Genomic DNA, 17,500 nt, shown 5'->3' on the forward strand with positions numbered 1-17,500 from the left:
AGTCCTGATGGTTCTAGTCCTGATGGTTCTAGTCCTGATGGTTCTAGTTGTGATGGTTCAAATCCTGATGGTTCTAGTCCTGATGGTTCTAGTTCTGATGGTTCTAGTCCTGATGGTTCAAGTCCTGATGGTTATAGTTCTGATGGTTCAAGTCCTGATGGTTCTAGTCCTGATGCTTCTAGTCCTGATGGTTCTAGTTCTGATGGTTCTAGTCCTGATGGTTCAAGTCCTGATGGTTCTAGTTCTGATGGTTCAAGTCCTGATGATTCTAGTCCTGATGGTTCAAGTCCTGATGGTTATAGTTCTGATGGTTCAAGTCCTGATGGTTCTAGTCCTGATGCTTCTAGTCCTGATGGTTCTAGTTCTGATGGTTCTAGTCCTGATGGTTCAAGTCCTGATGGTTCTAGTTCTGATGGTTCAAGTCCTGATGATTCTAGTTCTGATGGTTCTAGTCCTGATGGTTCAAGTCCTGATGGTTCTAGTCCTGATGGTTCAAGTCCTGATGATTCTAGTCCTGATGGTTCTAGTCCTGATGGTTCAAGTCCTGATGGTTCTAGTCCTGATGGTTCTAGTCCTGATGGTTCAAGTCCTGATGATTCTAGTCCTGATGGTTCTAGTCCTGATGGTTCTAGTCCTGATGGTTCAAGTCCTGATGGTACAAGTCCTGATGGTTCTAGTCCTGATGGTTCTAGTCCTGATGGTTCTAGTCCTGATGGTTCTAGTCCTGATGGTTCTAGTCCTGATGGTTCTGCTTCCAGAGAGGAGCAGGACTTTTATTTTGACGTGGTCCATCAATAAATCAGACCTGGTGTCACACACACACACACACACACACACACACACACACACACACACACACACACACACACACACACACACACACACACACACACACACACACACACACACACACACACACACACACACACACACACACACACACACACACACACCTTAATAAGCTGCTCTGTGTTGTCACGGCTGTCACTCATCAGCACTAACAGAACCAGACAGCAGCGCTGACACGCTCTGCATAGAACACACACACATACACACACATACACACACACACACACACATACACACACACACACACACACAGAGTCGGTCAATCCGTCTCTCCACATATTTAATAATACGTCTTGGGGTTTAAAATGCAGGACTTTTGCTGACATGCACAAAAAAAAGAAGTTTGAATTGCAGAGTTGTGATTTTATATAGAAGTCTATGCTTCATGTGTTAAAGCTGCATTCTCTCTCCTGACCACCAGGGGGCGACTCCTCTGGTTGTATAGAAGTCTATGCTTCATGTGTTAAAGCTGCATTCTCTCTCCTGACCACCAGGGGGCGACTCCTCTGGTTGTATAGAAGTCTATGCTTCATGTGTTAAAGCTGCATTCTCTCTCCTGACCACCAGGGGGCGACTCCTCTGGTTGTATAGAAGTCTATGCTTCATGTGTTAAAGCTGCATTCTCTCTCCTGACCACCAGGGGGCGACTCCTCTGGTTGTATAGAAGTATATGCTTCATGTGTTAAAGCTGCATTCTCTCTCCTGACCACCAGGGGGTGACTCCTCTGGTTGTATAGAAGTATATGCTTCATGTGTTAAAGCTGCATTCTCTCTCCTGACCACCAGGGGGTGACTCCTCTGGTTGTATAGAAGTCTATGCTTCATGTGTTAAAGCTGCATTCTCTCTCCTGACCACCAGGGGGTGACTCCTCTGGTTGTATAGAAGTCTATGCTTCATGTGTTAAAGCTGCATTCTCTCTCCTGACCACCAGGGGGTGACTCCTCTGGTTGTATAGAAGTCCACGCTTCATGTGTTAAAGCTGCATTCTCTCTCCTGACCACCAGGGGGCGACTCCTCTGGTTGTATAGAAGTCTATGCTTCATGTCTTAAAGCTGCATTCTCTCTCCTGACCACCAGGGGGCGACTCCTCTGGTTGTATAGAAGTCTATGCTTCATGTCTTAAAGCTGCATTCTCTCTCCTGACCACCGGGGGGCGACTCCTCTGGTTGTATAGAAGTCTGTGCTTCATGTGTTAAAGCTGCATTCTCTCTCCTGACCACCGGGGGGCGACTCCCGGAGGATGACCAGCTGAGGAGGTCTGACATTTTGAAATTGTGATTATCACACTATCGATTATTTCAGATGTAAAAATATAACTTTAGTCCCATTATTGTTGCACGTTGATTTGTTTGTAGTCTCTAATATACATGACCCCCCTGAGACTCATTAGAAACACACGTCACATGACCTCGAGTGTTCGTTAGCCATCCAATCGGTGCAGAGGAGAGCTCAGAGTGTGAGAGCGAGGCATTGTGGGTAAGTCTCACCCTGCGGTCATGTCGGGTCAGAGCGTGTAAGAGTGTGTGAGTGTGTGAGTGTGTGAGTGTGTGAGTGTGTGAGTGTGTGAGTGTGACCTTGTAAAAACTCATTAAAAGTCTCACAGGTCGCCGCGAGCACACTTTTAAAATTATTTATCATTATTATTGTATTTCCAATTAATTAAATCAGCTCAGACGATTTACAGAGTTTGTAAGCCTCTTTTAGATCCTCATCCAACATTTTTATTATATATATATATATATATATATATATATATATATATATATATATATATATATATACACACACACACACACACACCAGCAGAAACAACCGGGGATCAACTCCCAAAGACAGTTAACAAGGATCAGACAACCTTTGACCTCTGTTAGACCAGCTGTTCTCACCTTTTCACTCTCCGTCTCTCGTAAACACGTCGAGGGGAACCACAACAAAAGAGCCGCGTCCCTGAACGCCACACTCACACACTCACACACACACACACACACACTCACACACACACACACACACACACACACACACACCTCACCAGATTGTCGGATGTAAACTCCCAGCAGTGAAAAGCTGCTCAGTCGACTCCGACAGGAAGTCTGTGAAAACAGGAAAGAGGAGTAAACACGAGTGATATGCAGCGATGTGTGTGTGTGTGTGTATGTGTGTGTGTGTGTGTGTGTGTGTGTGTGTGTGTGTGTGTGTGTCTGTGTGTGCGTGTGCGTGTCTTACATAAGTGGAGGTGGACCATGGGGTCCGGTTCCTAACTAACTTCCTTGGTCAATATCTATTGTGGTGGTGCACCTGTCAATCAAACTGTGTTTGAGACATTTGTGTGATTTCCTCATATTAGCATTTACATTCTTAGTTGTTGCGTCTATAAGAAGGACGTAGTTATGGTCACTTTAACACATGAAGCATAGACTTCTATACAACCAGAGGAGTCGCCCCCTGGTGGTCAGGAGAGAGAATGCAGCTTTACCACATGAAGCATAGACTTCTATACAACCAGAGGAGTCGTCCCCTGGTGGTCAGGAGAGAGAATGCAGCTTTAACACATGAAGCATAGACTTCTATACAACCAGAGGAGTCGCCCCCTGGTGGTCAGGAGAGAGAATGCAGCTTTACCACATGAAGCATAGACTTCTATACAACCAGAGGAGTCGCCCCCTGGTGGTCAGGAGAGAGAATGCAGCTTTACCACATGAAGCATAGACTTCTATACAACCAGAGGAGTCGCCCCCTGATGGTCAGGAGAGAGAATGCAGCTTTACCACATGAAGCATAGACTTCTATACAACCAGAGGAGTCGCCCCCTGGTGGTCAGGAGAGAGAATGTAACTTTAACACATGAAGTATATACTTCTATACAACCAGAGGAGTCGCCCCCTGGTGGTCAGGAGAGAGAATGCAGCTTTAACACATGAAGCATAGACTTCTATACAACCAGAGGAGTCGCCCCCTGGTGGTCAGGAGAGAGAATGCAGCTTTAACACATGAAGCATAGACTTCTATACAACCAGAGGAGTCGCCCCCTGGTGGTCAGTAGAGAGAATGCAGCTTTAACACATGACGCATAGACTTCTATACAACCAGAGGAGTCGCCCCCTGGTGGTCAGGAGAGAGAATGCAGCTTTACCACATGAAGCATAGACTTCTATACAACCAGAGGAGTCGCCCCCTGGTGGTCAGGAGAGAGAATGCAGCTTTAAAACATGAAGCATAGACTTCTATACAACCAGAGGAGTCGCCCCCTGGTGGTCAGGAGAGAGAATGCAGCTTTAAAACATGAAGCATAGACTTCTATACAACCAGAGGAGTCGCCCCCTGGTGGTCAGGAGAGAGAATGCAGCTTTAAAACATGAAGCATAGACTTCTATACAACCAGAGGAGTCGCCCCCTGGTGGTCAGGAGAGAGAATGCAGCTTTAAAACATGAAGCGTATACTTCTATACAACCAGAGGAGTCGCCCCCTGGTGGTCAGGAGAGAGAATGCAGCTTTAAAACATGATTTCCATCGTTTCAAACTAATAAATTCAACCCGGTGAAGTTCAGGCTGCTTTCATGCAGCATGCAGAGCTATAATCAATGAAAATAATACGGTGTAATTCATATCTAGTTCAACAATGTTGTTTGAGGTTTGAGACGCTGAACCAGAAAAGCTTGGAAAACTGAACGGAAACAGAAACTGGATCTCATCTTCATCTTCATCTTCATCTTCCATTCTTCTTCTACAGCAATGTCACTCATGAGAAGAGAAATCTGGTTTTTCTGTGATCAGTTCAGCTGTCCACATGTCTCAACGAGGACATAGGACATGAAGACATGAAGACAGAGGACAAGAAGACATGAGGATATGAAGACAGAGGACAAGAAGACATGAGGACATGAAGACAGAGGACAAGAAGACATGATGACATGAAGACAGAGGACATGAAGACATGAAGACATGAAGACAGGACAAGCAGACATGATGACATGAAGACATGATGACATGAAGACAGAGGACAAGAAGACATGATGACAGAGGACAAGAAGACATGAGGACATGAAGACAGAGGACAAGAAGACATGAGGACATGAAGACAGAGGACAAGAAGACAGAGGACAAGAAGACATGAGGACATGAAGACAGAGGACAAGAAGACAGAGGACAAGAAGACATGAGGACATGAAGACAGAGGACAAGAAGACATAGGACATGAAGACATGAGGACATGAAGACATGAAGACAGAGGACAAGAAGACATGAAGACATGAAGACAGAGGACAAGAAGACATGAAGACAAGACGACATGAGGACAAGAAGACATGAGGATATGAAGACATGAGGACATGAAGACATGAGGACACGAGGACATGAAGACATGAAGACATGAGGACAAGAAGACAAGAAGACATGAGGACATGAAGACAGAGGACAAGAAGACATGAGGACATGAAGACAGAGGACAAGAAGACATGAAGACATGAAGACAGAGGACAAGAAGACATGAAGACATGAAGACAGAGGACAAGAAGACATGAAGACAAGACGACATGAGGACAAGAAGACATGAGGATATGAAGACATGAGGACATGAATACATGAAGACATGATGACACGAGGATATAAAGACATGAAGACATGAGGACATGAAGACATGAAGATATGAAGACATGAGGATATGAAGACATGAGGACACGAGGATATGAAGACATGAGGACATGAAGACATGAGGACACGAGGATATGAAGACATGAGGATATGAAGACATGAGGACACGAGGACATGAAGACATGAGGATATGAAGACATGAGGACACGAGGACATGAAGACAAGAAGACATGAGGACACGAAGATATGAAGACATGAGGACATGAAGACATGAAGACATGAGGACATGAAGACAAGAAGACATGAGGACACGAGGATATGAAGACATGAGGACATGAAGACATGAGGACACGAGGACATGAAGACATGAGGACATGAAGACAAGAAGACATGAGGACACGAGGATATGAAGACATGAGGACATGAAGACATGAGGACACGAGGACATGAAGACATGAGGACATGAGGACAAGAAGACATGATGACACGAGGATATGAAGACATGAGGACATGAAGACATGATGACACGAGGATATGAAGACACAAGGACATGAAGACATGAAGACACAAGGATATGAAGACATGAGGACAAGAAGACATGAAGATATGAAGACACAAGGACATGAGGATATGAAGACATGAGGACATGAAGACATGAAGACATGATGACACGAGGATATGAAGACATGACATGAGGACATGAAGACACAAGGACATGAAGACATGAGGATATGAAGACATGATGACATGATGACATGATGACACGAGGATATGAAGACATGAGGACATGAAGACATGAGGATATGAAGACACAAGGACATGAAGACATGAGGATATGAAGACATGATGACACGATGACACGAGGATATGAAGACATGAGGATATGAAGACATGATGACACGAGGATATGAAGACACAAGGACATGAAGACATGAGGATATGAAGACATGAGGATATGAAGACATGAAGACATGATGACACGAGGATATGAAGACATGAGGACATGAAGACACAAGGACATGAAGACATGAGGACATGATGACACGAGGATATGAAGACATGAGGACATGAAGACATGAAGACATGAGGACATGAGGATATGAAGACATGAAGACATGATGACACGAGGATATGAAGACACGAGGACATGAAGACATGAAGACATGAGGACATGAGGACATGAAGACACGAGGACATGAAGACACAAGGACATGAGGACACGAGGATATGAAGACACGAGGACATGATGACACGAGGACATGAAGACACGAGGACATGAAGACACAAGGACATGAAGACACAAGGACATGAAGACATGAGGACATGAAGACACGAGGACATGAAGACACGAGGATATGAAGACACGAGGACATGAAGACATGAGGACATGAGGACATGAAGACACGAGGACATGATGACACGAGGACATGAAGACACAAGGACATGAAGACATGAAGACACAAGGACATGAAGACACAAGGACATGAAGACACAAGGACATGAAGACACAAGGACATGAAGACACGAGGACATGAAGACACAAGGACACGAAGACATGAAGATACGAGGACATGAAGACACGAGGACATGAAGACATGAGGACACGAGGACACGAAGACATGAGGACACGAGGACATGGAGACACAAGGACATGAAGACACAAGGACATGAAGACATGAGGACATGAGGACATGAAGACACGAAGACATGAAGACACGAGGACACGAGGACATGAAGACACGAAGACATGAAGACACGAGGACATGAAGACACAAGGACATGAGGACACGAGGACATGAGGACATGAAGACATGAAGACATGAAGACAAGACGACATGAGGACATGAAGACATGATGACACGAGGATATGAAGACACGAGGACATGAGGACACGAGGACATGAGGACATGAAGACAAGACGACATGAGGACATGAAGACATGAAGACACAAGGACATGAAGACACGAGGATATGAAGACATGAGGACATGATGACACGAGGATATGAAGACATGAGGACAAGAGGACATGAAGACATGATGACATGAGGACATGAAGACACAAGGACATGAAGACATGAGGATATGAAGACATGATGACACGAGGATATGAAGACACAAGGACATGAAGACATGAGGATATGAAGACATGAGGACATGAAGACACAAGGACATGAAGACATGAGGATATGAAGACATGAAGACATGATGACACGAGGATATGAAGACATGAGGATATGAAGACATGATGACACAAGGATATGAAGACATGAGGATATGAAGACATGAAGACATGATGACATGAAGACATGAGGACATGAAGACATGAGGACATGAGGATATGAAGACACAAGGACATGAGGATATGAAGACATGAGGACATGAAGACACAAGGACATGAAGACATGAGGATATGAAGACATGAAGACATGAAGACACAAGGAAATGAAGACATGAGGACATGATGACATGAGGATATGAAGACATGAGGACATGAAGACATGAAGACATGAGGACATGAGGATATGAAGACACAAGGACATGAAGACATGAGGATATGAAGACATGAAGACATGAAGACATGAAGACACGAGGACATGAAGACATGAGGATATGAAGACATGAAGACATGAAGACACGAGGACATGAAGACACAAGGACATGATGACACGAGGACATGAAGACACGAGGACATGAAGACATGAGGACATGAAGACATGAGGATATGAAGACACAAGGACATGAAGACATGAGGATATGAAGACACAAGGACATGAAGACACGAGGACACGAAGACACGAGGACACGAAGACATGAAGATACGAGGACATGAAGACACGAGGACATGAAGACATGAGGACATGAGGACATGAAGACACGAGGACATGAAGACATGAGGACATGAAGACATGAGGACATGAAGACACGAGGACATGAGGACACGAGGACATGAGGACACGAGGACATGAAGACATGAAGACATGAGGATATGAAGACATGAGGACATGAAGACACAAGGACATGAAGACACGAGGACATGAAGACACGAGGACATGAAGACACGAGGACATGAGGACATGAGGACACGAGGACATGAAGACACGAGGACATGAAGACACGAGGACATGAAGACACGAGGACATGAAGACACGAGGACATGAAGACACAAGGACATGAAGACACGAGGACATGAGGACATGAAGACATGAGGACATGAAGACATGAAGACATGAAGACACGAGGACATGAAGACACAAGGACATGAAGACATGAGGACATGAAGACATGAGGACATGAGGACATGAAGACACGAGGACATGAAGACACAAGGACATGAGGACATGAAGACATGAAGACACGAGGACACGAGGACATGAAGACACGAGGACATGAAGACACAAGGACATGAAGACACGAGGACATGAGGACATGAAGACACGAGGACATGAAGACACGAGGACATGAGGACATGAAGACATGAGGACATGAAGACATGAAGACACGAGGACACGAGGACACGAAGACACGAGGACATGAAGACACGAGGACATGAAGACATGAAGACATGAGGATATGAAGACATGAGGACATGAAGACACAAGGACATGAAGACACGAGGACATGAAGACACGAGGACATGAAGACACAAGGACATGAGGACATGAGGACATGAGGACATGAGGACACGAGGACATGAAGACACGAGGACATGAGGACACGAGGACATGAAGACACGAGGACATGAAGACACGAGGACATGAAGACACAAGGACATGAAGACACAAGGACATGAGGACATGAAGACATGAGGACATGAAGACATGAGGACATGAAGACACGAGGACATGAAGACACGAGGACATGAGGACATGAAGACATGAGGACATGAAGACATGAAGACATGAAGACACGAGGACATGAAGACACAAGGACATGAAGACATGAGGACATGAAGACATGAGGACATGAGGACATGAAGACACGAGGACATGAAGACAAGAAGACATGAAGACACGAGGACATGAAGACACAAGGACATGAGGACATGAGGACACGAGGACATGAAGACACGAGGACATGAGGACACGAGGACATGAAGACACGAGGACATGAAGACACGAGGACATGAAGACACAAGGACATGAAGACACAAGGACATGAGGACATGAAGACATGAGGACATGAAGACATGAGGACATGAAGACACGAGGACATGAAGACACGAGGACATGAGGACATGAAGACATGAGGACATGAAGACATGAAGACATGAAGACACGAGGACATGAAGACACAAGGACATGAAGACATGAGGACATGAAGACATGAGGACATGAGGACATGAAGACACGAGGACATGAAGACACAAGGACATGAGGACATGAAGACATGAAGACACGAGGACACGAGGACATGAAGACACGAGGACATGAAGACACGAGGACAAGAAGACACGAGGACAAGAGACGCAACACGATAAACTTTATCGTCCCAAAGTTCTTTAAATAAATAAGTTTCCAAACAGACAAAGTAGAACAATTAAAAAAACATGAAACTTCAGAGTTGAAAATAATAATTCAAACAACGTTGTTTTTGACATGAGAGCAGCAGGACAAACAAAGATTAAACATTAAGCTCCACATTCAGACTAATCTCATTCAAAGAGACAATGAAGCTAAAATAAATAAGTAAAGTAATAAATAAATTAAATAAACAGAATCCAGACAATAAGCTGATTTAATTTAATAATTTGTGATTATTATGGTGTGTTCAGTTCGTGGATTCTGGAATCAACAGAAAAACAACAAAAAGAAGAAGAAGCTGCACAGCTGACGGGGAGGAGCCGAGACACGATGAGTTCAGGGACTGTGGGGGATTCTGGTTTTAATTGGACGACACTTCACCTGCTCATTCTACAGCAATGTGTGTGTGTGTGTGTGGGGGGGGGGGGGGGGGGGGGGGGGGGGGGGGGGAGACGACGACTCATCATGACTTAAATATACATAAATGTGTTTTTAAAGAGCCTAATTTTAAAATGATTTGAGGTTCACTGATGTTTTCAAGAGGATGGGAGAGAACCGATAAATGCAACATTACTGCATTTACATAGTTATTAACATATTTTTTTGAACATAACCAGTTTATTTAGGAAACTGTTCATTTAACTAGTCTAGTCCCATCATGATGCGTTCATGTAATCCAGTAAAATGTAGTGCTGGTGATGAACTAGAATGCATGCAGATGTTTTCACATGAACATACAATAGATATTAGAGATGAATTATGGGCTGTTCACCCACCTCACACACTGAGTGCTTGTTGTTTTGGTACTAGAAGTATTGGAGTCTTCTTCCATTGTGACGGATCAAGTGAAACATACAGAACGTTTGGGAGTCATGCTTCATAATCACATTGAAACATGGATTATTTCTGCATTATTTAACTATCAAATAAATAAATACTAAATATATTTTAATTAAATTAAACTGCTCAAGCAAAAATTCCAAAACTCACAGAAGTAATTCAGCAAAGTAAAAAATCATTTTAAACAAGCAGCTTAGCGCAAAGATGACACACACACACACACACACACACAGACGCACACACAGAGAGACGCACACACACACTCTGCTTTAGTAGCTAGTGGAGTAGACTGAGTACTTTGGAGCGAGCGGTGGAGAATAATGAGGTTATCACATCATAGCTTTGTGCTTCATTACACCTCAGCTCCCAGATAACACAGATACACTAAAGATACTTCACCAAATACACACCAAAGATACTCCAAAGATATACCACCAATAAACCAAATATACACCAAAGATACTCGACCAATACACCAAAGATACTCCGAAGATACACCAAATATACACCAATGAGAATCCACCAAAGATACTTCACCGATACACCAAAGATAGACCAAAGATACTCCACCGATAGACCAAAGATACTCCAAAGATACTCCAAAGATAGACCAAAGATACTCCACCGATAGACCAAAGATACTCCAAAGATAGACCAAAGATACTCCACCGATAGACCAAAGATACTCCAAAGATACTCCAAAGATAGACCAAAGATACTCCACCGATAGACCAAAGATACACCAAAGATAGACCAAAGATACTCCACCGATAGACCAAAGATACTCCAAAGATACTCCAAAGATAGACCAAAGATACTCCACCGATAGACCAAAGATACTCCAAAGATAGACCAAAGATACTCCACCGATAGACCAAAGATACTCCACCGATAGACCAAAGATACTCCACCGATAGACCAAAGATACTCCAAAGATACTCCACCGATAGACCAAAGATACTCCACCGATAGACCAAAGATACTCCACCGATAGACCAAAGATACTCCACCGATAGACCAAAGATACACCAAAGATACTCCACCGATAGACCAAAGATACTCCACCGATAGACCAAAGATACTCCACCGATAGACCAAAGATACACCAAAGATACTCCACCGATAGACCAAAGATACTCCACCGATACACCACCGATACACCAAAGATACACCACCGATACACCAAAGATACTCCACCAATACACCAAAGATACTCCACCGATACACCACCGATACACCAAAGATACACCACCGATACACCAAAGATACTCCACCAATACACCAAAGATACTTCCGATAGACCAAAGATACTCCCTGTAGTGGCTGGGGCGTGGTTAGGCTCAGCTGCGGAGGGGTGTGAGGGAGTGGTTCAGGGAACAGGTGCCAGGAATAGGCCTAATTGGCCTCAGCTGCAGGGAGTGACTCTGCCCTATATATGGGGCATACAGTTGGAGGCACGAGATGGGGGAGCTGGGGGAGATGGGGGAGCAGAGGCACAGTCGAGAGACAATAAATTACTAAACCTATCTGTTTGTATGTTCATCCTTTGGTGCTGGGGGAGAAACCTCCATGTGACAGCCTAGAACTTGTTACACTCCCTCAATAGACCAAAGATACTCCCTCGATAGACCAAAGATACTCCCTCAATAGACCAAAGATACTCCCTCGATAGACCAAAGATACTCCCTCAATAGACCAAAGATACTCCCTCGATAGACCAAAGATACTTCACCGATACACCAAAGATACTCCACCGGTACACAAAAGATACTCCCTCGATAGACCAAAGATACTCCACCGGTACACAAAAGATACTCCACCGGTCCACCCAGGACTCTGATCCCGGGTCGGGTGGAGAACTCACTGCTGTTTACCGTCAGGCTCACTTTGGATTATAACCTCTTTATATGTAAATGAGACATTTTCGGAACAAAATGTAAAAACAATTTCATACAAAAAAAAAACTTTTGTTGTTGTCCACTCACAACCGTCAAAATATATATTGTTTAATTATTCATAAATGTCTCTCTTGATAGAAAGTGGTGAAAATCAATAAAATATTGACAGATCTTGAGTGTTCTCAGCTGTATGCATAAAGGGAGAACAAAGACATCTGGAATAAACTAAAATGGAGCTGATATTTGCCGATTGACAAAAAATCATTTGTGACCGACTTTTTTGAAAAATGTGTGAAGATAAAACTTAAAAGGATCAATAAACTCAGATCGGCACAAAAGAAGAAAAAGGAGGTCCCTGATCTGTTTTTTTTGTCCGCGGCCGTGTCCCCCAGTGGTGCTGAGTTCAGGGGCGATGGGCTAAATGGATGCTGCATTATTCATGAACAACATTAGTTTCTCTCTCACACAGGAGCAGAGGTATGAAGACTCGATCCCACACGGAGCTATAAAAACTTAACGAGGAGCTCACTCGTGGACTCAGTTGCTGTTCTGAGAGGAACATGAACTGGGCTGCGTTCAAGGACCGTCATCACGCCTAAAAATACGGATTCAAGAGCAATGAAGCTCCTCCTCCTCCTCCTCCTCCTCCTCCTCCTCCTCCTCCTCCTCCTTTTAGAAACGTATGAATTAACGGCTCCAGCGGTGAGTTCTCACGTCTCAAGCGATCGATATTTACATTTTTATTCGTGAGCAGGAGCGTGACGTCACATTAAAAACAAAACACGTCTCTGTTGGCAAAGATGGAGCTGGTTTGAAATAATGAGATTCTAAACGGTCAGAACACATTAATAACGTATGAGGTCATCGATGACAGCTTCCCGTTTCAGCTCCTTCAAGTTATTCAGCGTGCATGGCGTGACATCACGGGGCGCTGTGGGCTTGAACATGCTCAACCTCTACGTGACCTCTACGTGACCTCCAGAGAGGAAGTCCACTTCCTCCTCAAACATTAATGTTTAAAACACTTCTTGTTGTTAAATCACGTTAAACAAACATTGAATGAACCGCTTTTAAATTATTGATGATGATCTGTCTGCAAAGATCATACTTCGTCCTCAATGTGGGAGAAACCACAGGATAGATATAGATATATATATATATATATATATATATATATATATATATATATATATATATATATATATATATATATATATATATATATTTCTCCACATCAACGCAGGTTTAATGAGGATTTAAAGTACAGCTTAAATGTGGTCTCAGCTCCGGGTCCAGGTCTGAGCTCCGGGTTCTTCTGAAGCCGAACAGCTCCTCACAGCTGATCTGAATACGAACAGAAGGACTACGAGGACAAAAGAGCCGACACCTCCTGAGGCTTGAACCCCCAACGCTGGTCCTTTATTCACATCCCCCTGCAGGAGTCCCGCCCTGCCCACAGGGTCCACAGCACCCCCACTGAGGCATGTTGGGACAACACCTCAGCCATTAGTCACCTTAACCTCAACTGGTTTGGTTCTCTTCAACGTCTCCAATAAACAGTTCAGTTATCTTTTACACAAACCGGTGTCAGAGAGCTGCAAAGAGTCCCAGAATGACTACAAAGAGACACACTGGCTACAAAGAGACACACAACAACTACAAAGAGACACACTGGCTACAAGGAGACACACTGGCTACAAAGAGACACACTGGCTACAAGGAGACACACTGGCTACAAAGAGACACAGTGGCTACAAAAGGAGACACACTGGCTACAAAGAGACACACAGTGACTACAAAAGGAGACACACTGGCTACAAGGAGACACACTGGCTACAAAGAGACACACAACAACTACAAAGAGACACACAACAACTACAAAGAGACACACTGGCTACAAGGAGACACACTGGCTACAAGGAGACACACTGGCTACAAAGAGACACAGTGGCTACAAAAGGAGACACACTGGCTACAAAGAGACACACTGGCTACAAGGAGACACACTGGCTACAAGGAGACACACTGGCTACAAAGAGACACAGTGGCTACAAAAGGAGACACACTGGCTACAAAGAGACACACTGGCTACAAGGAGACACACTGGCTACAAAGAGACACACTGGCTACAAGGAGACACACTGGCTACAAAGAGACACACAGTGACTACAAAAGGAGACACACTGGCTACAAGGAGACACACTGGCTACAAAGAGACACACAACAACTACAAAGAGACACACTGGCTACAAGGAGACACACTGGCTACAAAGAGACACAGTGGCTACAAAAGGAGACACACTGGCTACAAAGAGACACACAGTGGCTACAAAAGGAGACACACTGGCTACAAAGAGACACACAGTGACTACAAAAGGAGACACACTGGCTACAAGGAGACACACTGGCTACAAAAGGAGACACACTGGCTACAAAGAGACACACAGTGACTACAAAAGGAGACACACTGGCTACAAAAGGAGACACACTGGCTACAAAAGGAGACACACTGGCTACAAAAGGAGACACACTGGCTACAAAGAGACACAGTGACTACAAAAGGAGACACACTGGCTACAAGGAGACACACAGTGACTACAAAGAGACACAGTGACTACAAAAGGAGACGAACTGGCTACAAAGAGACACACAGTGACTACAAAAGGAGACGCACTGGCTACAAAGAGACACAGTGACTACAAAAGGAGACACACTGGCTACAAAGAGACACAGTGACTACAAAAGGAGACGCACTGGCTACAAAGAGACACAGTGACTACAAAAGGAGACGCACTGGCTACAAAGAGACAAAGTGACTACAAAAGGAGACGGACTGGCTACAAAGAGACATACAGTGACTACAAAAGGAGACACACTGGCTACAAAGAGACACACAGTGACTACAAAAGGAGACACACTGGCTACAAAGAGACACACAGTGACTACAAAAGGAGACACACTGGCTACAAAGAGACACAGTGACTACAAAAGGAGACACACTGGCTACAAAGAGACACAGTCACTACAAAAGGAGACACACTGGCTACAAAGAGACACACAGTGACTACAAAGAGACACAGTGACTACAAAAGGAGACACACTGGCTACAAAGAGACACAGTGACTACAAAAGGAGACACACTGGCTACAAAGAGACACACAGTGACTACAAAGAGACACACAGTGACTACAAAGAGACACAGTGACTACAAAGAGACACACAGTGACTACAAAAAGGAGACACAGTGACTATAAAGAGACACTCAGTGACTACAAAAGGAGACACACTGGCTACAAAGAGACACACAGTGACTACAAAGACAAACAGTGACTACAAAGAGACACAGTGACTACAAAAGGAGACACACTGGCTACAAAGAGACACTCAGTGACTACAAAAGGAGACACAGTGACTACAAAAGGAGACACACTGGCTACAAAAGGAGACACACAGTGACTACAAAAGGAGACACACTGGCTACAAAGAGACACACAGTGACTACAAAGAGACACACAGTGACTACAAAGACACACAGTGACTACAAAGAGACACAATGACTACAAAAGGAGACACACTGGCTACAAAGAGACACACAGTGACTACAAAGAGACACACAGTGACTACAAAGAGACACAGTGACTACAAAGAGACACAGTGACTACAAAGAGACACAGTGACTACAAAGAGACACACAGTGACTACAAAGAGACACAGTGACTACAAAGAGACACAGTGACTAAGGGACACGAAACTTAAACAAAGAAAGTGACTACGGATGAAGCGCTGATGGCGGTTGTGTTTCTGTAGCTTGTGAACACCACTAAGTCTGACTGGAGGATTGTGACACAAAGCAGACGTGAGGTGTTCAGGTCCACCATTGTTTCGGCTTTGCCACACTTTCACACGTATGGAAACGCGACACGGATGTCCTTAAACGCCTCTCCATATGAACAGGGTCCTGCTGCTAGGGAACAGCTGGACGCTAACGAGGTGACGAGGCCGGCCGGCCCCCAGCGGTTCAGGACCGGAGCAGGAAATCCATCCAGTGCACTCAGGACATGTTCTGTTGCCGCGGAGACCAGAGGAACCTTCTTCCTCACATTATTTATTCCTCATTGTGCGTGACCACGAGCCGGAAATACATCTAATTACCCACACAGCCGTTAATGGAGAAGCCATTAGCAGGAAGGGGAACGCAGAGAAGAGCAGGAGGAGGAGGAGGAGCAGGAGGAGGAGGAGGAGGAAGAGGAAGAAGAGGAGGAGGAGCAGGAGGAGGAGGAGGAAGAGGAAGAGGAGGAGCAGCAGGAGGAAGAGGAGGAGGAAGAGGAAGATGAGGAGGAGGAGGAAGAGCAGGAGGAGGAGGAGGAGCAGGAGGAGGAGGAAGAGGAAGAGCAGGAGGAAGAGGAGGAGCAGGAGGAGGAGCAGGAGCAGGAAGAGCAGGAGCAGGAGGAGCAGGAGCAGGAGCAGGAGGAGCTGAATGAAGCTGGATGAAGCTGGATGAAGCTGACTGAAGCTGACTGAAGCTGACTGAAGCTGACTGAAGCTGGATGAAGCTGACTGAAGCTGGATGAAGCTGACTGAAGCTGGATGAAGCTGGATGAAGCTGACTGAAGCTGACTGAAGCTGGATGAAGCTGGATGAAGCTGACTGAAGCTGACTAAAGCTGACTGAAGCTGGATGAAGCTGGATGAAGCTGGATGAAGCTGACTGAAGCTGGATGAAGCTGGATGAAGCTGACTGAAGCTGACTAAAGCTGACTAAAGCTGGATGAAGCTGACTGAAGCTGGATGAAGCTGGATGAAG

At 44.8% G+C, this 17,500-nt stretch overlaps 1 protein-coding gene across 3 annotated transcripts in view; it reads right to left on the minus strand.

Annotated features, from left to right (window-relative positions):
* large2 (LARGE xylosyl- and glucuronyltransferase 2) overlaps window positions 1–17,500 on the minus strand; it is a 52,764-nt gene that overhangs the window by 29,045 nt on the left and 6,219 nt on the right. Inside the window, exon 2 of one of the 3 annotated variants that reach the window (XM_034529291.1) lies at window positions 2,880–2,940. The exons of 1 other annotated variant lie outside the window; for it this stretch is intronic. The gene's annotated coding sequence lies outside the window, so the exon portion shown is untranslated. Of the gene's footprint in view, window positions 1–2,874; window positions 2,941–17,500 lie in introns of all 3 variants that reach the window. One more of the 3 variants, XM_034529292.1, reaches the window with a different exon arrangement.

The sequence above is a fragment of the Cyclopterus lumpus genome, chromosome 3 (assembly GCF_009769545.1).
Source record: "Cyclopterus lumpus isolate fCycLum1 chromosome 3, fCycLum1.pri, whole genome shotgun sequence".
NCBI classification, from domain to species: Eukaryota; Metazoa; Chordata; class Actinopteri; order Perciformes; family Cyclopteridae; genus Cyclopterus; species Cyclopterus lumpus.